At 47.1% G+C, this 24,501-nt stretch overlaps 2 long non-coding RNA genes across 2 annotated transcripts in view; one reads left to right on the top strand and one right to left on the bottom strand.

Moving 5' to 3' along the window:
* The window catches only part of LOC310769613, a 73,360-nt gene that overhangs the window by 1,634 nt on the left and 47,225 nt on the right, over positions 1 to 24,501 (bottom strand). The window contains exon 2 of the long non-coding RNA XR_014551738.1: positions 6,289 to 6,373. This is a non-coding gene — a long non-coding RNA (uncharacterized lncRNA). The remainder of the gene's footprint in view (positions 1 to 6,288; positions 6,374 to 24,501) is intronic.
* The window catches only part of LOC310769578, a 136,203-nt gene continuing 124,598 nt past the window's right edge, over positions 12,897 to 24,501 (top strand). The window contains exons 1-2 of the long non-coding RNA XR_014551696.1: positions 12,897 to 13,037; positions 14,754 to 17,001. This is a non-coding gene — a long non-coding RNA (uncharacterized lncRNA). The remainder of the gene's footprint in view (positions 13,038 to 14,753; positions 17,002 to 24,501) is intronic.

Genomic DNA, 24,501 nt, shown 5'->3' with positions numbered 1-24,501 from the left:
AGAACAGTTTCAGGTTAAGAACCGACCTCCAGAACAAATTAAGTTCTTAACCTGAGGTACCACTGCACAGAACTTTTTTCTGGCGGGACACAGGGGTACACATACCCCTAAACATTTTGTGAATCTTTGTATTTTTGTCCATTTGTTGTATTTATTTTCCCCGATTTGAAGTATAAAATGGTGATTTTTTTGAGTCAAAATGAGAGTACCCCTATTTATTTATTTTTTAAGAAAAAAAGCACTGGTCCTATATATAAATTATCCTCCTAGCTTCAGGTTAAGAACAGTTTCAGGTTAAGAACAGACCTCCAGAACGAATTACCAAGTTCTTAACCCGAGGTACCACTGTACTTTCTACTATGATAGTATTTTTTGCCTGGTTGATACATACCCTTAAATTCTGAGCATGCCTCTTGCCGCCTTTTTTTAATTTACAATTTTTTAATTGATTTTTGCAGTTTACATTTATATTCAAATCATAATCAAAATCATACACATAAAGGGATCCCTGAATCCTTGGACTTTCCCCGTCCCTCCATGGGTTCCATTTACATTCCCTTTTCCAATTGCATCTTATAGTATTCTCCATTTTCTTAAAATTCCCTATCTTCCCATAGTTCTTGTTACATTACAAGTGTTGTTACTGTCCTGCCAAAGTTTTTAATTGTTTACAATGTTCTCCGAGCTAAGTTATAAATTTCCCCCATTCCTTAGTAAAATTTCTATCTTCTTGATTTCTGATCTTCCCAGTCATTTTCGCTATTTCAGCGTAGTCCATCATCTTTATCAGCCATTCTTCTCTGGTCGGGGCTTTATCTTCCTTCCACCTTTGGGCCAAAAGTATCTGTGCTGTCGTTGTCGCGTACATAAATAGTCTTTTCTGTTCCTTTGGTATCTCTGCACCTAAAATTCCTAATAGAAAAGCTTCTGGTTTTTTCCACAAATGTTATTTTTTTTTTATTTTTTAAAAAATATTTATTGAGATTTTACAAAAAACAAAGGTTTACAGAATAAAAAGAAAACATATAAGAAGAAAAAAAATAAGAAAAAACATACAAAAATACATAAAAAAGAAAAAAAATGAAAATACAAAATGCAAAAAGCGAATAGATAAGAAAAAATTAAAAACAAATCCATTTTTTTGTATCTTTAAACTCATTTGCTTGTTTCCTTGACCTCCTCACACCTCCCCTTTTTGTATTCCCATTTACATAATCAAATCAGCAAATCCTTACCCTCTTTCATTTATCTTAACTCTATATCTTAACATATTATAACTCTATATTTTCATCCATTATCAATCCATTTTTGCATATTCTTATTAACTTTGTTGCTAATGCCACTTATTTTCAATCCAGCATCATTTTAACATTCATTAATTTTACAGTGTTTCTGCAGATAGTCTTTAAATTTCTTCCAATCTTCTTCCACCAACTCTTCTCCCAGGTCTTGGATTCTGCCAGTCATTTCCACCAATTCCATATAGTCCATCACCTTCATCTGCCACTCTTCCAGGGTGGGTAAATCTTGTGTCTTCCAATACTTTCCAATAAGTATTCTTGCTGCTGTTGTTGCATACATGAGGAAAGTTCTATCCTTCTTTGGCACCAATTGGCTGACTATGCCCAGGAGAAAGGCCTCTGGTTTCTTCAGAAAGGTATATTTAAATACCTTTTTCATTTCATTATAGATCATCTCCCATAAAGCCTTAATCTTTGGGCACGTCCACCAAAGGTGAAAGAATGTACCTTCACTTTCTTTACATTTCCAACATTTGTTATCAGGCAGATGATATATTTTTGCAAGCTTGACTGGTGTCATGTACCACCTGTATATCATTTTCATAATATTCTCTCTTAAGGCATTACATGCCGTAAATTTCATACCGGTGGTCCACAACTGTTCCCAGTCAGCAAACATAATGTTATGTCCAACATCTTGTGCCCATTTAATCATAGCGGATTTAACCGTTTCATCCTGCGTATTCCATTTTAACAGCAAGTTATACATTCTTGAAAGTATCTTAGTTTTGGGATCTAACAGTTCTGTTTCCAATTTTGATTTTTCCACCTGGAAGCCAATTTTTTTGTCCAAATTATAGGCCTCTCTTATTTGATAATAATGAAGCCAGTCTCGCACTTTATCTTTTAATTTCTCAAAACTCTGCAATTTCAATTTGTCTCCTTCTTGTTCCAAAATTTCCCAATATTTCGGCCATTTGGCCTCCATATTGAGCTTTTTCTGAGCCTTTGCTTCCATTGGTGACAACCACCTTGGGGTTTTATTTTCAAGTAAGTCTTTATATCTTATCCAGACATTAAACAATGCTTTCCTGACAATATGGTTTTTAAATGCTTTATGTGCTTTAACCTTGTCGTACCACAAATATGCATGCCACCCAAAAACTCTGGTTTCTCTTCAGATCGTATAAATCTTTCGCCTTTTTCACAAATGTTATTTTAAACATTTTTTTCAGCTCAGTATATATCATTCCCCAGAATGGTTTTGTTAATTTGCACATCCACCACATATGGAAGAATGTGCCCTCTTTCTCTTTACATTTCCAAGAAATATTTGAAGCAGTTCTATGCATTTTTGCTTATTTAGTAGGTGTTAGATACCAACGCTACATCATTTTCATATAGTTTTCTTTCAATGTACAGCTGTAGATTTTAAATCTTCCCTCCATAACCTTTCCCAAGTTGAAAATTTTATATTATGCCCAATATATTTTGCCTCTGGCTCCACCCACCCCTGACAGAAGGTTGCCCAGAAGAGAATTTGGCCCTTTGGGCTAGAAAATGGTCCCCCAAATACTGAGCCAGATGGACCAATGGTTTGCCAAAAACGAAGGCGGCTGCATCGTCAGGAGAGCAGGGGTCCAGCTCTGTGATGCTTGCAGGGCTATTGCAAAACTAAGGAAAATCAAGAGAAATAAACAATGAGCAAGAGCCGTAAAGCAAAGAGAACTAAAGTCTTGCAGTTGAAAGGTTCTCTGTTCTCCAGGTCAGCCGGAGAATTGCTTCGCTGAAGCTCTCGCCTCCTCCCATCTACGTGATTTTTTCTTTTAAAGCCCTGTTGAGTGGGTCGTACTTGTAAAGGGCCCTGCTGTCAGAACAGATCCATGTCCTCCTCTTCTTCACCGCAGATGCGAGTCGTTGTCTGAATAGATTAGGCTGACTCCCAAGAAGGTGCAGGCAGCCAAGCGAGTGCCTGGCAAGGCTGTGTTTTCCTACCTCGGCTTCTAGAAGGAAGGTATACCGCGAGAGAGCAAAGTAGATGCTTGGGAACCTTGCTGGAAAAGGCTAGAGAAGCGATGGGGAACCTAAAAGTCTTGCGGACATCCAGTGGTTGGATGTTGGACAGTTGGACATGTTGGACAGTTGAAGACAGGTAAAAGAAAGCAATTCTTGGACTACTGCAATGTGCTCTATGTGGGGCTACCTTTGAAGGTGACCCAGAAACTACAACTAATCCAGAATGTGGCAGCTAGACTAGTGACTGGGGGCGGCCGCCAAGACCATATAACACCGGTCTTGAAAGACCTACATTGGCTCCCAGTACGTTTCCGAGCACAATTCAAAGTGTTGGTGCTGATCTTAAAGCCCTAAATGGCCTCGGTCCAGTATACCTGAAGGAGCGTCTCCACCCCCATCATTCTGCCCGGACACTGAGGTCCAGTGCCGAGGACCTTCTGGTGGTTCCCTCACTGAGAGAAGCAAAGCTACAGAGAACCAGGCAGAGGGCCTTCTCGGTGGTGGTGCCCGCCCTGTGGAACACCCTCCCACCAGATGTCAAAGAGATTAAACAACTACCTGACATTTAGAAGACATCTGAAGGCAGCCCTGTACAGGGAAGTTTTTAATGTGAGACATTTTAATGTATTTTTAATCTTTGTTGGAAGCCGCCCAGAGCGGCTGGGGAAGCCCAGCCAGATGGGTGGGGTACAAGTAATAAATTACTGTTACTATTACTTCTCCACACAGCACATAGTTAAACTATGGAACTTGCTCCCGCAGGAGAAAGCGATGAGCCACCAACTTGAATGGCTTTAAAAGAGGGTTGGACAAATTCATGGAGGGCTACCAATAAACACGATAGCTTGGCTTTGCCTCCATGACTGGAGGCAGTAATGCTTCTGAATACCAGTTGCTGGACAACTGAGGATGGGAGAGGGCTCTTGCACTCAAATTCTGCTTGAGAGTTCCCCACAGGCATCTGGTTGGCCACTGTGAGAGCAGACTGCTGAGCTAAATGGGCCATTGGGATGCTCCTGCAGGATCTTAGGATGTTCTTGTGACTTGTTTGCTACTTGCCTCAGGGGGCAGGTCTAGATCTAATAATGGGCTTCATCTGCAGGAGGGCAGGTGTGATGGCCTGGGATTCGGACTCAGAGGCTGAACCTGAGGGATCCCAGCCTGCACAGGAGTCCCCGCCTCCAGAACCAGCTGAGCCAGGGCTGGGGCCTGAGCCTGAAGAGTCCTCACCTGTACTGGATCCTCAGGTGCAGGCACCAGCTGAGTCTGTTCTGGCTCCTGAGGTGATGGAGGACCCATTGCCTGCAGGTGCTCCACTCTCAGCCCTGTCAGGGAAAGGTGAGGTTGCCTCTGGGTCCGGTAACCCTCCAGCCTCTCCTGGGCTGCAGAGGCTCAGGGCAGAGAGGCGGAGGGAACTAAGTTCCCGCAGGAGGAGTGCTCACCTCCAGGCCAGGAGAGGCGAGTCACCTGAGGATCGGGGCCACCCTATGCCTCGGGGCAGATAAAAGCCAGCCAGCCCCAGTCCTAAGTTGTGGGAACAATATTGTTGGTAGCCAGTTCCTGCCTGAACCCTGTCCTGCTCTTCTGCCGGAGCTCCTGACCTCACCCGACTCCCTGCCTTGGACCCACTTCACTTTTGACGGACTGCCTCCATACCGCACCCTCGACCTCAGACTGGACTCGGACCTCGCCGCACGGTTAACCCTCGGGAGCAGCACAGGCATGCTCCTGCAGGTTCTTATTATGTTCTTATGACTTGTTTGCTATTTGCTTCAGGGGGCAGGTCTAGATCTAATAATGGGCTTCATCTGCAGGAGGACAGGTGTCAATTGAACATTAAGATAATGTTTCTTGACAGTAAGAACAGTTGGACTATGGAACCAATTCCCTAGAGCAGGTATGGGGAGCCTGTGGTCCTCTGGATGTTGCTGGACCATAGTTCCCATCCTGACTATTGGACGTGCTGGCTGGGACTGATGGGAGTTGGAGTTCAACAACATGTCAAGAGCTACAGGTTCCCCATCTACACCCTAGAGGAATAGACTGGCTCTCCCTCACTAGGCTAGATGGCCTTCAAGGTCTCCTTCCAAATTCTGTGATTCTATGAAGATGGTATTTTCTCAGTCCACCTATCTTAAAGGTAAAGGGACCCCTGACCATTAGGTTCAGTCGTGGCTGACTCTGGGGTTGTGGTGCTCATCTCGCTTTACAGGCCAAGGGAGCTGGCGTACAGCTTCCGGGTCATGTGGCCAGCATGACTAAGCCACTTCTGGTGAACCAGAGCAGTGCACGGAAACACCGTTTACCTTCCCGCCGGAGCGGTACCTATTTATCTCCTTGCACTTTTTGGCGTGCTTTCAAACTGCTAGGTGGGCAGGAGCAGGAACTGAGCAACGGGAGCTCACCCCGTCACGGGGATTCGAACCACCAACCTTCTGATCAGCAAGTCCTAGGCTCTGTGGTTTAGCCCACAGCGCCACCCGCATCCCCCACCTATCCTACTTAATAATAAAACTGTAATGCTGTTGTCACACTGCATTTTGCATAGCCACCAATAGGTGAAGGTTTGAGTGACCCGTGAAGGGATGGGATGGGGGTTTAGGTAACCTGTAAGGGGAAAGAGTTTGGGTGATCTGTAAGGGGAGGGGTATGGGGTTTGGTGAGATGTAAGGGGGGGTTGACATGGGGGGGGATAGGCAAGGTTGGCAAGCAATGTGAGCAGAGGCACAGCCTGGGAATGATACTACAAGTTCAGCGTAAAATGTTGTTTTAAGGATTATTACCATAATGGATGTAAGATATTTTGAATACTTGATTGTTTAAAAGAGTGTCAAGGATAGTTAACCTAAGAATAAACATTGTTAGATTAAGCATTGTTAGCTGTAAACATTACAGCAAGAACAGGGCATCATCAAGCAGGATTTGAGCTAAACAATTCTCTCAGGAGCATATCCTCCCCCCAGCCGTTTTTAAAAAAACAAGAAATGTGAATTAGTTTGCATTCAATTGTGAACTGAACTGAATGTCTCACCAACTTTCTGCTCTGAACCAACAGCGAGCACCATTTCCTTCTTGGCTATTTTCCAGCATCTATCTCTAAACATTCTAATTTGCTTCTGCAAAATTAACATGACAGCCTTCTATTAATAGCATTGGATAGAATAGAATCTTATTGAATTAGCCCTTAGGGCATATCAAAATAACATACATCTAAACGAAGCGTAAAAGTATTCCAGAAACAAAAAAACGTTGTGTTTTGTTTCTGATGGAACTCAAAATTACATGTGGAAACAAAACAAAGAGGTGAGGTACAAATCAGAATTAATTTATTGCCCTTAAAACTTTCCCCGCAGTTGTCAAAAACGGGTTCCAAGGGTTGTTGCCAGCGAATTTCTACTCAGAGTAGGGTCACTGAAATCAACGGGTCACGCCTATTAATTTCAGTGGGTCTGCTCTGAGTTGGGCTGCAACCCCAGATACGTTGGAATGTAGCAACCACAACACACACTGACATCCAAAATAACAAAGTTAGATTGGGGGCCCCAAATTGGGGGGGGCATGCCCTCTCCCTCCTTCAGCACAGCAGCTGCCACTAGAAATTTATAAAATTATGCATGGCATGGAGAACGCGGATAGAGAAAAGTTTTCCTCCCTCTCTCATAACACTAGAACTCGGGGACATCCAACAGAATATTGGAAGATTTAGGAAAGATAACAGGACACAATGCATAGTCAAACAGGAGGCAGTGATGGCCACCAACTTGGACGGCTTCAAAAGATTATTGGACAAATTCCTGGAGTCAGTGGCTATCCGTGGCTACTAGTCCTGATGGCTCTGCCCTGCCTCCATAGTTGGAGACCTTGTACCTTTTGAATAACAGTTTATTGGAATTGCAAGTGGGGAGTTAGGATTTGGGTCCTGCTTGTGGGCTTCCCATAATGGGTATCTGGTTGGCCACTGTAAGAAAAGGATGCTGCACTAGACGGGCCATTGGCCTGATCCACTAGAGCTCTTCTCATAGAATCATAGAGTTGGAAGGAGAATCTGTTGTAGGAATCTTTTGCCCAATGTGGGGCTTGGACCCACAACCCTACGATTAATAATAATAATAATAATAATAATAATAATAATAATAATAAATAATTTATATCTCACCCATCTGGCTGGGTTTCCCCAGCCACTCTGGGCGGCTTCCAACAAAATATTAAAATACAGTAATGCATCAAACATTAAAAGCTTCCCTAAACAGGGCTGCCTTCAGATGTCTTCTATAAGCCTGGTAGTTGTTCTTCTCTTTGACATCTGGTGGGAGGGCGTTCTACAGGGAGGGTGCTACTACCGAGAAGGCCCTCTGCCTGGTTCCCTGTAACTTTGCTTCTCTCAGTGAGGGAACCACCAGAAGGCCCTTAGCTCTGGACCTCAGTGTCTGGGTAGAACGATGGGGGTGGAGACGCTCCTTCAGATATACTGGACCGAGGCCGTTTAGGGCTTTAAAGGTCAGAACCAAAACTTTGAATTGTGCTCAGAAACGTACTGGGAGCCAATGTAGGTCTTTCAAGACCGGTGTAAGAATCTCATGCTCTGCCAACTGAGCTACAGTGGTACCTCGGGTTAAGTACTTAATTCGTTCCGGAGGTCCGTTCTTAACCTGAAACTGTTCTTAACCTGAAGCACCACTTTAGCTAATGGGGCCTCCCGCCGCCGCCGCACTGCTAGAGCATGATTTCTGTTCTCATCCTGAAGCAAAGTTCTTAACCCGAGGTAATATTTCTGTGTTAGCGGAGTCTGTAACCTGAAGCGTATGTCACCTGAAGTGTATGTAACCCGAGGTACCACTGTATCATGTTCTTATGTTCTCAAGGTTATACCTGTACCATCCATTTAAATCACTCTTATTCCACATAACAGTCATGGCTCCCCAGCCCAAGAATCTTGGGTACTGTAGTTTCATAAGGGTCTCCTAGCAACTCTCAGCACCCTTAAAAAACTACAGTTTCCAGGATCCTTGGAGGTGAGTCTTGAGTGCTTGAACATTTTTAATGGACGATCTGGATGTAACTTAAAGGGGGGAAAGTGGCCTGTGTCTTCAAGAGCTGTTTGGGGTATAGGAGATAGATTCTGAAATAAGCACACAGCAGACTGGCTTCTTTCAAGGACTCTTTCCTCTTCAGCAGCCCAAACCATTGTTCCCTGGGATCATGTCCAAATCTTTCAACTTGCAAGAGTAAGAAAAAAATCTTGGTATCTCTCCCAGGGATAAATGAGATGCCTGCGGTCGAAGAGGACGACAGGCTATAAAATAGGCAGTGAAAGGTTCCCGAAACAGGGCCAAACTCTTCAGAACAAAATACCAGGGGCTGGGAGATGAGACAGGAATTTGGCTGAGGTTAAAACAAGGCCCCTCAGCCCTGTACTTTGAAGACTGATGGCCTCCAGCAAAGAATCTTGGGAAGTGTCATTTGTTAAGGAGGCCCCTCAGGGGTGGCCTGTGCTGGTCCTGTGGGTTACCTGAGAGGTGAGGGCCAAGTCCGGTCCATGGTCAAAGGTGCAACGTGGAGGCAGTCCGTAGTAGCTGCAGCTGGGTGCAGGGCAGGGAGTTGGGTGAGGTCAGGAACAGGCTTGCAAGCAGGGAGCAAGGGCGGATCAGGAGCTCAGGCAGGAAAGCAGGACAGGGTTCAGGAAGGAACTAGCAACCACAATGTTGCTCCCGCAACTTGGGACTGGGGCTGGCCGGCTTTTATCTGCCCCGAGGCATAGGGTGGCCCCGATCCTCAGGTGACTCGCCTCTCCTGGCCTGGAGGTGAGCACTCCTTCTGCGGGAGTTAGTTCCGCCACCTCTCTGCCCTGACCCTCTACAGCTCAGGAGAGGCTGGAGGGTTACCGGACCCAGAGGCAACCTCAGCTTCCTCTGACGGGGCTGAGAGTGGAGCACCTGCAGGCTATGGGTCCTCCATCACCTCAGGAGACAGAGCAGACTCAGCTGATGCCTGCACCTGAGGATCCAGCACAGGTGAGGACTCTTCAGGCTCATGCCCCAGCCCTGGCTCAGCTGGTTCTGGAGGCAGGGAATCCTGTGCAGGCTGGGATCCCTCAGGTTCAGCCTCTGAGTCTGAATCCCAGGCCATCACATGGCCTGTCCTGTTCTGTTCCAGCGCCTGAGGTGAAACAGGAAGGTCCCCCCACCACCGCCCCCAGCTGATGTCTCATTTCCTGCTACTGTGTGGCCCTGGTGGCAGCAGCAATGGCAAGTGGAGTGCCTTTGTGAGCTTCCTTGAGTTATGGGGGGAAAGTCAGGATGTAAATTAATGATCATGATGACGCAAAGAGAGCATCAGGATTCAGGGGTCAGATTCCTTGTCCTGTGAGGGCTCCAAACCTGAGGGTGAGGACCTCCCATCCCTATCCTCAGAGGCACTGCTACCAGACGAAGCTGGAAGGGCCAGTGCCTGAGGATGTGCCATCTTCTGACTCCACTGTTAGAAGACCCTGGAAGACCTCCTGAGCCTCCAGTGCTCTGTGTGCAGATATAGAATCAGGATACCAGCACACCCAGCCTCTGCAGGTCACCTGGAGGGCAGATTTTAATGCTGGGGTATTGTTCTCCTTCTCGGATGTTACGGCAACAAATGACCCGGCCATGTCGGGAAACGTGGCACAAATCAAGGGATGACTGTGTGATGTTTACTCCTTTGGGTGTGCTCCGGCAGCCCTCAGATATGAGGAAGCTGGTGACAGAGACTTCCTGTGACAAACACTGCATTGTGTACAAAGGTAAAGTGGTGACAATGAAGGCCAACTTGGGATAAAAGAGGAGAGAAGGGAAAAGATGGAGTCACAGGCAGCTGCCTGCCCTTTTCTGGAAAGGATGGGATTTGCTCCCAGAAGAGTTGGTGAGCAGACCACCAACATGGATGGGTTAGACGGGCCCAAGAGGATTTTCTCTCCTTATGTAATTCTCCCAAATTAGGAACCATGATCAGATTCATAACTACTGCTGTATCTTCTTCTCATCCATAATTTCAAGTTATTTTAAATGAAACTTCTTGACCATTGGACCATCTAGGACGGAATTGCCCACCAGGGTGCCCTCCAGATGTTGTTGACTCCAGTTCCCATCATTTCCAGCCAGAATGGCCAATGGCCCAACAACATCTGGAGGGGTACCACTTTGCAGTCTGTGCTGGCTGGCACTAGCTCTTTGGGTTTTCAGACTAGTCTCATTCATTGTGGGCTTTGGGCTTGGCTTAGGTCTTGATGTGATTACATTCCCTCCAAAGGATCAGGTACAAAGTTTGGGGGGTTTCTTCTATCACTTGGGGCTCAAGTTGCCTTGGTGACACAAATGCCTTCCATCAGTTTAGACAAGTGGCTCAGCTACTCCCCAATCTGGGCAGGGGTAGCCTATGCTCTGGTTACCTCCAGGTTAGATTACTGCAGTGCATTATGCATGGGGCTGCCTTTGAAGATTGTACGGAAAATGCAGCTGATGCAGAATTCAGCGGCCGGGTTTCTCACCTGGCAAGACAGTCTTAGCTCCTAATGCCAATCCTGGCCTGACTGGCTACCAGTTAGTTTCTGGGCCCCGTTCAAAGTGCTCCATTTGACCTATAAAGCCTTATGCGGCTCAGGACCCCAACACATCAAGGACCACCTCTCCCCATATGAACCCACCAAGACCCCGGGATCATCACCTAAAGCTATTCTCCATGCGCCTCCTCCATGGCAACACGGCCTTTTCAGGGCTGGCTCCCAACTTATGGGATGCTCTCCCCAGGGAGGTTTGCCTACCACCCTCTTTGTCCAGTTTTAGGCACCAGCTGAAAACTTTCCTTTCTACCTGGGCTTTTGGCTCTTTGACTGAAGGGTATTTAAATAAACAGGAACAGCTGGCGGGCAGCAAAGAGGGAGATCTCCGGCCGCGTCCTGCCTTTATAGGGCAGGCCCCGCCCCCGAGCCAGCCGATTGGCCGGCTAGGGGGTGACGTGGCCAGGAATCCCCCCCAATCACGTGGGGGCGCTGTGCGCATGGGGGGGCATGAAGCCTGCAACCCCACCTTCTCCTTAGTGCGGAAGTGGCCTTGTGGACTCATTTGCTGGGAAGGATATGCTAAGCCAATTTGTATAGCTGTTTGTTGCCCCCCGGGGTTTTTTTATCCCTTGTCTTTATTGTAATTGGTTTTAGTGTTTCTCTTGTGTTTGCAAGTCCCTTTGAGTCATGTATCTGAAGAAGTGTGCATGCACACGAAAGCTCATACCAAGAACTAACTTAGTTGGTCTTTAAGGTGCTACTGGAAGGAAATTTTTTTTTTGTATAAATTAAAAACTATAAGAATAGCTGTAGACTGTAAGTGTCAAAATCCACTGAAATCCTTTTATGGCTGTAACAGAGCAGACCCAGTGGATACTATGGACATAACTACCTTGGGTCCATTAATTTCAATGGTAGTGGAGTCAGAGACGGGTTGATGAGATAGTGCTCCCTTCACCCTAATTGACCAGCCTCTGCAGATTCCATATGGCAGTATAGATCTTATCGGTGGCCACACTGTAGTTTTCCGATGTGATTGGCTAATGTGTGGCCAATAAGCAAGTCTTCCAAGGATTAGGATGGGAAGGGAGCTCCAGGATGTCACATAGAAGAAGAAGAAGAAGAAGAAGAAGAAGAAGAAGAAGAAGAAGAAGAAGAAGAAGAGGAGGAGGAGGAGGAGGAGGAGGAGGAGGAGTTGTTTGGATTTGATATCCCGCTTTATCACTACCCGAAGGAGTCTCAAAGCGGCTAACATTCTCCTTTCCCTTCCTTCCCTTCCTCCCCCACAACAAACACTCTGTGAGGTGAGTGGGGCTGAGAGACTTCAGAGAAGTGTGACTAGCCCAAGGTCGCCCAGCAGCTGCATGTGGAGGAGCAGGGAAGCGAACCCAGTTCCCCAGATTACGAGTCCACCACTCTTAACCACTACACCACACTGGCTCTCATATCTCTCACATATCTTCCGAATCTCTTTGGTTCCATGATATGGACAAATAAGGGCCTTTAATATCCCAGGGCTGAAAAAAGACTTCTTTTTTTTAAAAAAAACCAAGAAAGCGGAGGGCATGAGGGCACATCCCAATTTAGCCAACTAAACAACATACACCTTAGAAATCTCTCTTTTCGCCAGCCAGATTCAATATTTACTCAGGCTGGATGAGGCCCAGCTGCAGCTGGTTCATTTAGCCCCAACCGAACCCCCGGGGGATGAAATCGGCAGGTCCTGCAAAAAGTGACCTTTACATTTTTCCTTGTGTTTTTTTTTACATATTATTTTATTGTCATTTTGCTGTGATAAGGAATAAATCAAAGATGAAAGAACCCTCCTCAAGACCCTTCAGGACCTTGGAGAACAGGGAGAACTGGTAGAGGAGGGCGGTCTTGGCGACAAACTCCAGACATCAGGGAGTTTCAAAAGAGCTGGGACAGGATCCTTTGTTCTTCGCTCTGTGCCTTACGACAGTGACTCAGCTCACTGTATTTTTTTCTCCCAGATGGGAATTTTTTTCGGATGCTGCCGGGTCTGCTTCCTTCTTTGGCGATCAGCCTTCCTTATTTATTCCTCTGTCTTCTTGGCAAAGGAAGATTTAGCTGCATTGTGCGCAAGCGTTGAACTCTTGTTCCAGGAGGGCTGTGTGTTTCGCGCAGCCCCACAAATGCCTAGAGAGAATATAATGTTGCGCTCATACCAGTCTTCAAATGGTGGAAAGGGTTCCTGTGTCTATCCAGGGTTTGGTTTCCTTGGAACGAAGGTCAATGGAGGCTGTGATGTGTTTAGGATTGTTTTATGAATTTTAAGGTCTCAAATATAGGGTAAATATTCATAAATGAGGGACGCGGGTGGCGCTGTGGTTTAAACCACAGAGCCTAGGACTTGCCGATCAGAAGGTCGGTGGTTCGAATCCCCGTGACGGGGTGAGCTCCCGTTGCTCGGTCCCTGCTCCTGCCAATCTAGCAGTTCGAAAGCATGTCAAAGTGCAAGTAGATAAATAGGTAGCGCTCTGGCGGGAAGGTAAACGCCGTTTCCGTGTGCTGCTCTGGTTTGCAGGAAGCGGCTTAGTCATGCTGGCCACATGACCCGGAAGCTGTACACCGGCTGCCTCGGCCAATAAAGCGAGATGAGCGCCGCAACCCCAGAGTCGATCACGACTGGACCTAATGGTCAGGGGTCCCTTTACCTTTATTCATAAATGCACACATATCTAAATATATGAACCATGTGTCTGAAATAGTATGGGATCCTCAAGCCATTTTGACTCTCCCAATGACCTCAAATATTCCTCTGCAGTAGGGGAGGCAAATGGGGAAAGCCTTCCCATCGTCTTTTTGCTTGCAAATCCTGTCTTAAGGCTGTATTTGTGTATGAATAGGGTGAGCCTGTGGCCTGTATTCAGGAACTAAAGCATTAACAAAAGGATGGCCAGGCTGCCCAGGTAATGCGATCAGTGACCATTGTCAGGTATCCTGGCAGACAGGATTTCTGCTGTGGACCGCCTCCTTCTGTGTCGTATGGATGATGTCTTGGAGGGTGGTCTTGGGCTAGAGGGTGGGCAATTTCAAAGGTCTACATAAGGGCTTGCACACCATTGTTCAGGATTCTTCTCGCCCCTGTGTACGGTGAATGGGGACCCTGTTACAACAGTTTATTTCTTTTAATAAAGATGAGGCTTACTAGCCACTTTGCTTCTCAATATACTCTGGTTGGCCTCTGTTTTCTTCTACTGATAAGGAACCCACTTAAGGACTCTATATGGGCTCCAGAATACTCCATAAGGAAAAAGGGATATACAGTGGTACCTCGGGTTACATACGCTTCAGGTTACAGACTCCGCTAACTCAGAAATAGTGCTTCAGAACTTTGCTTCAGGATAAGAACAGAAATTGTGCTCTGGCAGCGCGGCGGCAGCAGGAGGCCCCATTAGCTAAAGTGGTACTTCAGATTAAGAACAGACCTCCGGAACGAATTAAATACTTAACCCGAGGTACCACTGTATGGTCTTATTTACACACATAGAAAAATACCTGAGCACAGAGTGAAGGGGCTCCCAGCATGAACCCTCCAACAGTCTTGCCTTCTCATTAGGTTCCCAGAGAGGGATCTCCAAGCAGTGGTGGACTTGGGTACTATGGCATACCGTTCAACATTTTCAGACCCAAAACTGGGATGTGCATCTTCCTGGACATGCCCTTGAGCGAATCACGTGACTTGCGCCTTGCTCTTGCCTTTAAAAAAGTGCTTTTCTCGGGGCGAAATCTCACACGGAACCCAAAGATGTGCATTAGGGGGAGCTGTGCGAGATCGCAGTCTTCCCCCAAAGAGCTTTTTTTCAGGGCAAGAGCACGGCACTCAAAATGGCCACTGTGTTCTTGCCTGAAAAAATGGGATGGCAGGTATGCTATGGCACCATGTGCCAGGCCAAAATTTGTCCACCGCCACCCCTGCACTCACAATGTCTTTCCAAATGCAGGCAAGAAGGTACCCAAAGGGCTCTAGCAGGATCCTAAAGCACTTCCGTCCAGTGGTGGAGCATGCGTTCACCGTGGCTGGGAGACCGCCATACGCCAGCCCAGCCTTGGCCACCGAAGTGACGTCAGCCCTGAGCAGCTTTGCATGGCTGGAAGGATGCCAGCCTACCAAAGCAGGGTTGGCTCAGGGAAGGCAGAGTGAGAAGGGCACCATGTTCAGTCCCAGCCTTGACCTCGATCTGATGCTGGAAACCCCCTTGTGAAAATCAAAGCTGGTTTCGCATTTCATTGTGGCAGGGCCCATCTCGTAATTTCTCGAGCCTGTGAACATCTGCGTGTTTTAATTGCCGGGCTGATGAGCACCGAGGCTCTCTCAACAGGAAATGTTTCCTGCGTGTCACTTCATTCTTGGCAAGAGGCTCCCCGTTTCTGAGCAAATGTTTCTCAGCACCGGGGCCATAAGAATGTAAACGGATGCCTTGATTGACTGATGGTCAGCTGTGAAGTAGGCTCAGGAATGCTGCTTGAACTCTTCCTTCCCATGTCATGCAACCAAGCTAGCTGTGAGGCTCAAATGTTGGTGGTGGGTGTCAGGGAACCAACAAGTCATCATAATAATGGCAGAAAAGATCTGTTGTTCAGTTGTTTAGTCGTGTCCGACTCTTCGTGACCCCATGGACCAGAGAACGCCAGGCACTCCTGTCTTCCACTGCCTCCCACAGTTTGGTCAAACTCATGCTGGTAGCTTCGAGAACACTATCCAACCATCTCGTCCTCTGTGGTCCCCTTCTCCTTGTGCCCTCAATCTTTCCCAACATCAGGGTCTTTTCCATGGAGTCTTCTCTTCTCATGAGGTGGCCAAAGTATTGGAGCCTCAGCGTCAGGATCTGTCCTTCCAGTGAGCACTCAGGGCTGATTTCCTTCAGAATGGATAGGTTTGATCTTCTTGCAGTCCATGGGACTCTCAAGAGTCTCCTCCAGCACCAGAATTCAAAAGCATCAATTCTTCGGCGATCAGCCTTCTTTATGGTCCAGCTCTCACTTCCATACATCACTACTGGGAAAACCATAGCTTTAACTATATGGACCTTTGCTGGCAAGGTGATGTCTCTGCTTTTTAAGATGCTGTCTAAAGGCTTAGTTCAGAAAACACAGCAAACCATGGATTTCCCTAACCATGGTTTAGCACTCCAACAGTCTTCAGAGCTCCCAAATGTGTGGGCCAACCACAGTTTACTGGTGAATGTTTCCTTTCTTTCCCTGCCTGCTCTGCTCCCCCATTTTGATGGTGCCGGCAGTGAAGGCTGATCCGTTAGGGCAGAAGAGGCACTGCCCCAGCAATTTCAGTCTGCCCTCAGTCAGTCCTGACTGGACTGCTTTCTTACGAACTTCCAGTTCAAGCTTCCTCCTCCTTAGCCTCAGTGTTGCCCTTGTAGAGGAGGGGGGACTAGAATTACTTGGCTCTGCCAGTCATTGGCTGTAGTGCCACCTGCTGTTGGCCTCCTGCCTTTATGCCCTACCAGTCCTAATGATCACCAACAGGGAGGAGGAAGATGGGGAGAAAACTAGAATTCATTGGAACCGCCCTGCCTATCATTGGGTCTGCTTTCTGCCCTACCAGTCCCACTGAGTATAGGAAACACAGGAAGATGCCATATGTAAGAATCCGTTTGGTTAGTGTGGCAGCACCGGCACTTTGGAACTCCCTGCAGATTGAGTGCATTCCCTGTACTCTTTTTGGCGCCTGCTAAAAAGATTGTTTCGACAAGCCTCCCTGGATGCTTAGAAAGTTGAGGTAATTTTAACTGGTTTTAGTATTTTAACTTCTGTATACTTTCAAGCATGGTGGGGTTTTTTTCTTGATTTCGTCGTTTTTTCTTTTTGTATGCTGCTTCAAGGTTTTTACTACAGTGGTACCTCGGGTTAAGAACTTAATTCATTCCAGAGGTCCGTACAAAGAAGCTGAATGTTGGTAAATTCAGGATGGACACTATACACACACACACACACACACACAGAGTGGTACGTCGGGTTAAGTACTTAATTTGGTCTGGAGGTCCGTTCTTAACCTGAAACTGTTCTTAACCTGAAGCACCACTTTAGCTAATGGGGCCTGCTGCTGCCGCCGTGCCGCCAGAACACGATTTCTGTTCTCATCCTGAAGCAATGTTCTTAACCCGAGGTACTATTTCTGGGTTAGTGGAGTCTGTAACCTGAAGCGTCTGTAACCTGAAGCGTATGTAACCCGAGGTACCACTGTACAATCAAGCAGCATATAAATCTTGTGAAATAAAAATTAATTAAGTATATCGATTCAGAGAACAATAGTTCTCTATTGTGTGGTAACTCTTCAGGGTTTGGGGTATGAATTCCCCCCCCCCCAGCCCTGAATATTCCTGGGATTGAACCTGGGACCTTCTGCATGCCAAGAGAGTGGATAAACAGCAGGTACGTGCTTGGCCATAATGAAGAACAGCTCCTTGATCCAGTATACCTGAAGGAGCGTCTCCACCTCCATCGTTCTGCCTGGACACTGAGGTCCAGAGCTGAGGGCCTTCTGGCGGTTCCCTCACTGTGAGAAGCAAAGCTACAGGGAACCAGGCAGAGGGCCTTCTCGGTAGTGGCACCCGCCCTGTGGAACGCCCTCCCACCAGATGCCAAAGAGAAAAACAACTACCAAACTTTTAGAAGACATCTGAAGACAGCCCTGTTTAGGGAGGCTTTTAATGTTTAATAAGTTATTGTATTTTAGTGTTCTTTTGGAAGCCACCCAGAGTGGGTGGGGTATAGATAAATTATTATTATTATTATTATTATTATTATTATTACTACTACTACTACTACTACTACTACTCATCGGTCATTACTCTGCTCAGAAGAGGAAAGCTCTGGAAGCTGACCATGTGATGCCCTTGGGAAACCAGAGCTCAGACTCCGCAGAAACTCTCTCTATGCCCTGTGTGACCTTGGCTGGGCAAAAGGTCCCCTTTCCATGCTCTCTCCCCTTCCCCCCGCCTGCTCTGCTTAGCAGGGCTGTGACCCAGCCAGGATGAAAATAGAATGGCCAACTTGTTCCTCAGCAGCCAAGCCAAGGGCACATGGGTTGTGTGCCCAGGCCCGAGCAGGGAGCGTCATGGAAACTGCATGAGGTAAATCCCCTCCGGGGACAAGGGGTGTGTGCGGCTGTGACGCTGAACACTAAAGGCAGGCACCTGACTCAGGTGAGCCTCGCTTGTTCAGGCACAGCCAAGTTCCCCTCATGCTTCAGAAACTCCATTAGATCAGAGCCAAGATTCCAGGGCGTCTGAGGCTCGACTTCTTGAGCTGTCTGAGGCCAAGGCTTTTGTTTTGTTTTCTTTTGGATCTGATGGGAACTTCCTCTGTCTTTTCCCACTCTTTTCCTTGTCTCCAGGTGGGAGCATTTGCTTCTGGGCGATTTTCTGAGGGCCACATGCCAGTAGTGAGGAGCACCTTGAGGAGGAGACGGGTGGAGGAAGGAATGCAGATTTCACCTTAGTACAGGAGGCAAGTTTCTACACACGCTCACACGCCCCTCTCTATCTTCCATCCAAACGAGCAAGAGGTAATCTCAGGACACATTTCAACCAGGCAGGAACACACAAGGTGAGGTGCAAAGGAGAGCCAGTCAATAATGTGGCTTGGAGTGGGACTCTTGATTTGGGTAGAGTCACTAGGACCAGGGAGAGAGGTCTAGAACAAAGCTTTCCAAAATGTGAATATAGAGTTATAATATGTTAAGATATAGAGTTAAGACAAACGAAAGAGGGTAAGGATTTGCTGATTTGATTACTTAAATGGGAATACAAAAAGGGGAGGTGTGAGGAGGTCAAGGAAACAAGCTAATGAGTTTAAAGTTACTAAAAACGGATTTGTTTTTAATTCTTTTTTATCTATTTGTTTTTTGTATTTTGTATTTTTATTCTTCTTTTTTCTTTTTTATGTATTTCTCTATGTCTTCTTTTTTGTATCTTTTTCTTTCTATGTGACTTTTTTCTATTTTGTAAACTTATGTTTTTGTAAAACTTCAATAAATATCTTTAAAAAAAACAAAAACAAAGCTTTCCAAAATGTGTGTCATGACATATTAGTGTGTCAATTGCAGTGTGTCGCGCAAACACTCCCCACGCTCCTCCTGGGGCTGGAAAGTTTAACCTCTGGTTTTCTAGTAAAACTGCGGCCTGGGCAGGCCGGGTCGTCCTCTGATATACCTGCTGGGATTGACAAGGCATCTGACCTTCACCTGAATCTCATAGCTCTCCTGTAGCTGCCTCTGATTAGCTATCATTTAACTCTTGGGACACGGGTGGTGCTGTGGGTTAAACCACTAAGCCTCTTGGGCTTGCTGATCAGAAGGTCAGTGGTTCGAATCCCCGTGATAGGTGAGCTCCCGTTGCTCGGTCCCAGCTCCTGCCAACCTAGCAGTTAGAAAGCACCTCAAAGTGCAAGTAGATAAATAGGTACCGCTCTGGCGGGAAGGTAAATGGCGTTTCCGTGTGCTGCTCTGGTTCGCCAGAAGCGGCTCCCTCGGCCAATAAAGTGAGATGAGCGCCGCAACCCCAGAGTCGGTCACGACAGGATCTAATGGTCAGGGGCCCCTTTACCTAACTCTTGGGGGAAATAATTAGCCTCACTCATCATGTGCATGGAAGTTGCCGAACCAATTAACCAACTAGAAGGATTACTGTTAATAGCACCAGTTTTCCTATAACTTGATATTGCTGGATAGTTTTGACGAATTGCAAAAGCATTTTTAGTTTGCTTTCTGTTGCCACCCTTTATTAGGCTGACATGCCCAGTTCCTTTTTCAGACTCTGTTCGCTCACTTTCAAACCAGCCCCAAAGGGATGCATGCAACACAGTTTCTGTGTTTCCTTTGGCAATGCCAGGAGCCCAGCTGAGAAGGAAGGAGTCTTGCAAAAAGTTAAAAATAGAGTACCTTCGGAGAGGCTACTGTGATTTCCTTCACTTCCCCTGAATGGGGCATTTAAGTTTATGTCTCCAGAGAGGGTTCAAGGCAATCTGAATCGGGAAGCAACGTCTGCCACAAACAGGTTCTCTTAAAGCTGACGTTGGGGCTAGAGAGACAGAGGAAGTTGTTTACGTGTGCAAATGGGTTCAAGTTGGCCGTGCCCATTCATTTCAGTGGGTATACTCTGTGTAGGCAAACCTAGACAGCATCTTAAAAAGCAGAGACATCACCTTGCCAACAAAGGTCCGTATAGTTAAAGCCATGGTTTTCCCAGTGGTGATGTATGGAAGTGAGAGCTGGACCATAAAGAAGACTGATCGCCGAAGAATTGATGCTTTTGAATTCTGGTGCTGGAGGAGACTCTTGAGAGTCCCATGGACTGCAAAAAGATCAAACCTCTCCATTCTGAAGGAAATCAGCCCTGAGTGCTCACTGGAAGGACAGATCCTGAAGCTGAGGCTCCAATACTTTGGCCACCTCATGAGAAGAGAAGACTCCCTGGAAAAGACCCTGATGTTGGGAAAGATGGAGGGCACAAGGAGAAGGGGACCACAGAGGACGAGGTGGTTGGACAGTGTTCTCGAAGCTACAAACATGAGTCTGACCAAACTGCGGGAGGCAGTGGAAGACAGGAGTGCCTGGCGTGCTCTGGTCCATGGGGTCACGAAGAGTCGGACACGACTAAACGACTAAACAACAACAACTCTGTGTAGGACCAATGTTGAACGCAAAACCACAAACTTCCCAAGAACCTTGACTTTCACCCATGTCAGAGTGGAAAAATGTTTCCCATTCTCTTGGCAGGGAAGGGGAAATTTTGGGTGCCCCCACGTCACCCACAAAGGAAAAGCCAGACAATTCATGCTTCTTTTGCTCATAAGCATCTGTTGTTCTTGAGCCTCTCTCGGTCATTTTTGGCCCCCAAAGGAAATGTCAATGAGGCGAAGGAGCTATTCCATCCACCCCCTTACAAATGACGCAGCTTGCGGAGAGAAGAGGCCCCACTCCTTTTTTTGCTACAAAGCAGCCTGCGAGCGTGAAGATCTCAAGGGAGCTTTTGTTTACTTCAGCAGCGAAACAAGAAGCCAGATCTCTGATAAAACACAAGGACACAGGTTGGCAAGGAAGGAGAGTTTCACCTACTTGTGGGCTGCTTGTTATTCTCCAAATATTTATGAGGCCAGTAGTTCATGCCATGGGTTCCCAGAACTGCTTGGAGACGCAGCCTACGGGGGGGGGGGAGAATAAATGTAGCAGGGTTTGTGGGGGGCGGAAGATAACCAGAGGGAGGGTATTAACAGAGAAAGGTGCCTTTGAATGCCAATTGCTGGGGATTGCAAGTGGGGAGAGCACAGGAGCACTCAGGCCCCACTTTTGGTCTTCTTAGAGGACCATCTGATTGACCACTATGAGAAAGAGATGCTAGACTAGATGCCTTGCATGGTGAAAGTGGACAGAGGGAATATTTTCTCCCTCTCTCATAACACTAGAATTTGTGAATATACAAAGAAGCTGAATGTTGGTAAATTCAGGATGGACACCACACACACACACACACACACACCAGTAGCGTAGCGTGGGTTGTCAGCACCCGGGGCAAGGCAAGTAATTTGCGCCCCCTAACCGGTGGATTTGCGCCCCCTAACCCATGGATTTGCCCTAACCCCAGATGTTGCGCCCGGTGCGGCCCGCCCCCCCTGCACCCCCCACGCTACGCCACTGACACACACACAGTGGTACCTCGGGTTAAGTACCCGGTACTTAATTTGGTCTGGAGGTCCGTTCTTAACCTGAAACTGTTCTTAACCTGAAGCACCACTTTAGCTAATGGGGCCTCCTGCTGCTGCCGCGCCGCCAAAGCACAGTTTCTGTTCTCATCCTGAAGCAAATTTCTTAACCCGAGGAACTATTTCTGGGTTAGCAGAGTCTGTAACCTGAAGCCTCTGTAACCTGAAGCATCTGTAACCCGAGGTACCACTGTGTGTGTGTGTGTGTGTGTGTGTTTCACTCACAGCATAGCTTTTATATATTGTTGTATGCCACTCCAATCTCAAATCAGTGTGAGATTTTACGGGTTCCAGGTATTTACCCAGGGTTTGGTTTCCTTGGATTGAGGGACAACAGAGTCTGTGGTGTCTTTATGCTCTATAGTTTATTTACACACCTATACAACCTGATGCGGGTGGCGCTGTGGTCTAAACCACTGAGCCTCTTGGGCTTGCCGATCGGAAGGTCGGCGGTCCAAATCCCTGCGACGGGTGAGCTCCTGTTGCTCTGTTCCAGCTCCTGCCAACCTAGCAGTTCGAAAGCAGTGTAAGCAGATAAACAGGTACTGTTGCGGCAGGAAGGTAAGTGGTGTTTCTGTGCGCTCTGGTTTCCATCACGGTGTTTCCATTGCGCCAGAAGTGGTTTAGTCATGCTGGCCACATGACCCGGAAAGCTGTCTGTGGACAAACACCAGCTCCCTCGGCCTGAGATGAGCGCCACAACCCCATAGTTGCCTTTGACTGGACTTAACCGTCCAGGGGTCCTTTACCTTTTTTACCTTTTACAACCTGAGCCTATGATGCAGGGGCTCACAGCATTGGCAGCCCAGAAGGTCTTGCTTCTCCCATAGCAACAGCCTTGGATTCAAGCAGAAATCGAGCATGGCCCTCACTCTCAGACTTCTGCCTGCTTCTAGCCCATGCTGGCTATTGACTTTAAAACTACCAGCCAAGTGAGGGAGGTGGCCCCCCATTTGCCCTCTGGCACCAAGCCCTAAATGGCCTCGGCCCAGTATACCTGAAGGAGCATCTCCACCCCCATCGTTATGCCCGGACACTGAGGTCCAGCTCCGAGGGCCCTCTGGTGGTTCCCTCCCTATGAGAACTGAGGTCACAGGGAACCAGGCAGAGGGCCTTCTCGGTAGTGGTGCCCACCCTGTGGAACGCCCTCCCTTCAGATGTGAAGGAAATAAGCAGCTATCCTATCTTTAAAAGACATCTGAAGGCAGCCCTGTTTAGGGAAGTTTTTAATGTTTGATGCATTACTGTATTTTAGTATTTTGTTGGAAGCTGCCCAGAGTGGCTGGGGAAGCCCAGCCAGATGGGCGGGGTATAAATAATAAGTTGTTGTTGTTGTTGTTATATGTAGGCACCAGGACAGACGTAATGGATTTGAGAACTTTGGCATCAGGATGGGGTCCTATTGATGGTAGGGCCTTCCATGGGAAGAGGATTTCACAAGCAGAGAAAATGTGAAAAACGCGGTCTGCAGCATTTACTCTGAAGTGGTCTAGTTCGGGAAAGGCCAGAAAGGACTATATCACATGCTTTTGGGGTACATCGCAAGAGTCTTTTAAACCTTAACACAGTAAACGGCTTTATACAGAGTCAGAACAACCATCAATTTAGCTCAGTATTGTCTACACTAGGGTTTCCCAAACTTGGGTCTCCAGCAGTTTTGAGACCACAATTCCCATCACCCCTGACCGCTGGTCCTGGTAGCTAGGGATGATGGGAGTTGTAGTCCAACAACTGGAAACCCCGGTTTGGGAAACTCTGGTCTACATTGACCTGCAACAGCTATCCAGGCTTTCAGGCAGGGAACATTCTCAGCCCTACCAGGAGAGGCTGGTAATTGAACCTCGGACCTTCTGCATGCAAAGCAGATGTTCTAACCACTGAGCTGTGGCTAAAGGTTTTCCTGGGCCATTCATAAGCCTTCGCCCAGCATTTCGTTGTTTAGTTGTTTAGTCGTGTCCAACTCTTCGTGACCCCATGGACCAGAGCACGCCAGGCACTCCTGTCTTCCACTGCCTCCCGCAGTTTGGTCAAACTCATGCTGGGAGCTTCAAAAACACTGTCCAACCATCTCGTCCTCTGTCGTCCTCTTCTCCTTATGCCCTCCATCTTTCCCAACATCAGGGTCTTTTCCAGGGAGTCTTCTCTTCTCATGAGGTGGCCAAAGTATTGGAGCCTCAGCTTCAGGATCTGCCCTTCCAGTGAGCACTCAGGGCTGATTTCCTTCAGAATGGATCGGTTTGATCTTCTTGCAGTTCATGGTGTTGGGATACTGCCAGGGAGATAATATCCATCTGAGGCCCCAAGCTCGGTGCCGGACGATCCATCGACCTCCCGTAGTCACGCAGTATCAGCAATTTAGCGACACTAAGCCTCAGGCTTAGTGCACACTCTGACAGCAGAATTCACACAGCAAGAAGTTGCACAGCATGAGAGCAGAACATGCATATTTACAGTTTATTTGGCGTTGGTCAGAACAAAGAAAACATGACCGTCTGCTCCGACTGCTCAGGCATAACAGACAGAAAACGAAAGGAACATATAGCATAAACATCCTGTGAGACAGGAACTTACGCAGGCTGTTATACAAACATCCTGCTCCCTTTTAAGGTGGAACGGAAATATCCTAACATCCTCCCCCTTTCCGTGTAACCTGTAGTACCTGTGGTTCAACCCAATTGCAACCTTTGTACGTAAACCTTAAGTTGTTCTCTGTTAACAACCTTAGACAACAGATCAGCAGGAATTTCATTTCCTGGCATGTAGGACACCTGAATGAGTCCTTTCTGAATACACTCTCTTGCACGATGTAGCTTAATCTGCAAGTACTTGGTCCTTTGCTTGCAACTCTCCGAGTTCAGCAAAGCCAAACAAGATCTATTGTCTTGATACACTTGTATAGGACATTTCACAGAAACCCCAATGTCCTTAAACAGTTGCATCAACCATTCACAATCCATGAGTGAAAATGACAGA

The sequence above is a fragment of the Podarcis filfolensis genome, assembly GCF_964270895.1.
Source record: "Podarcis filfolensis genome assembly, chromosome: 8".
Lineage (NCBI taxonomy): Eukaryota > Metazoa > Chordata > Lepidosauria > Squamata > Lacertidae > Podarcis > Podarcis filfolensis.
This window is presented reverse-complemented; position numbering and strand designations above follow the sequence as displayed.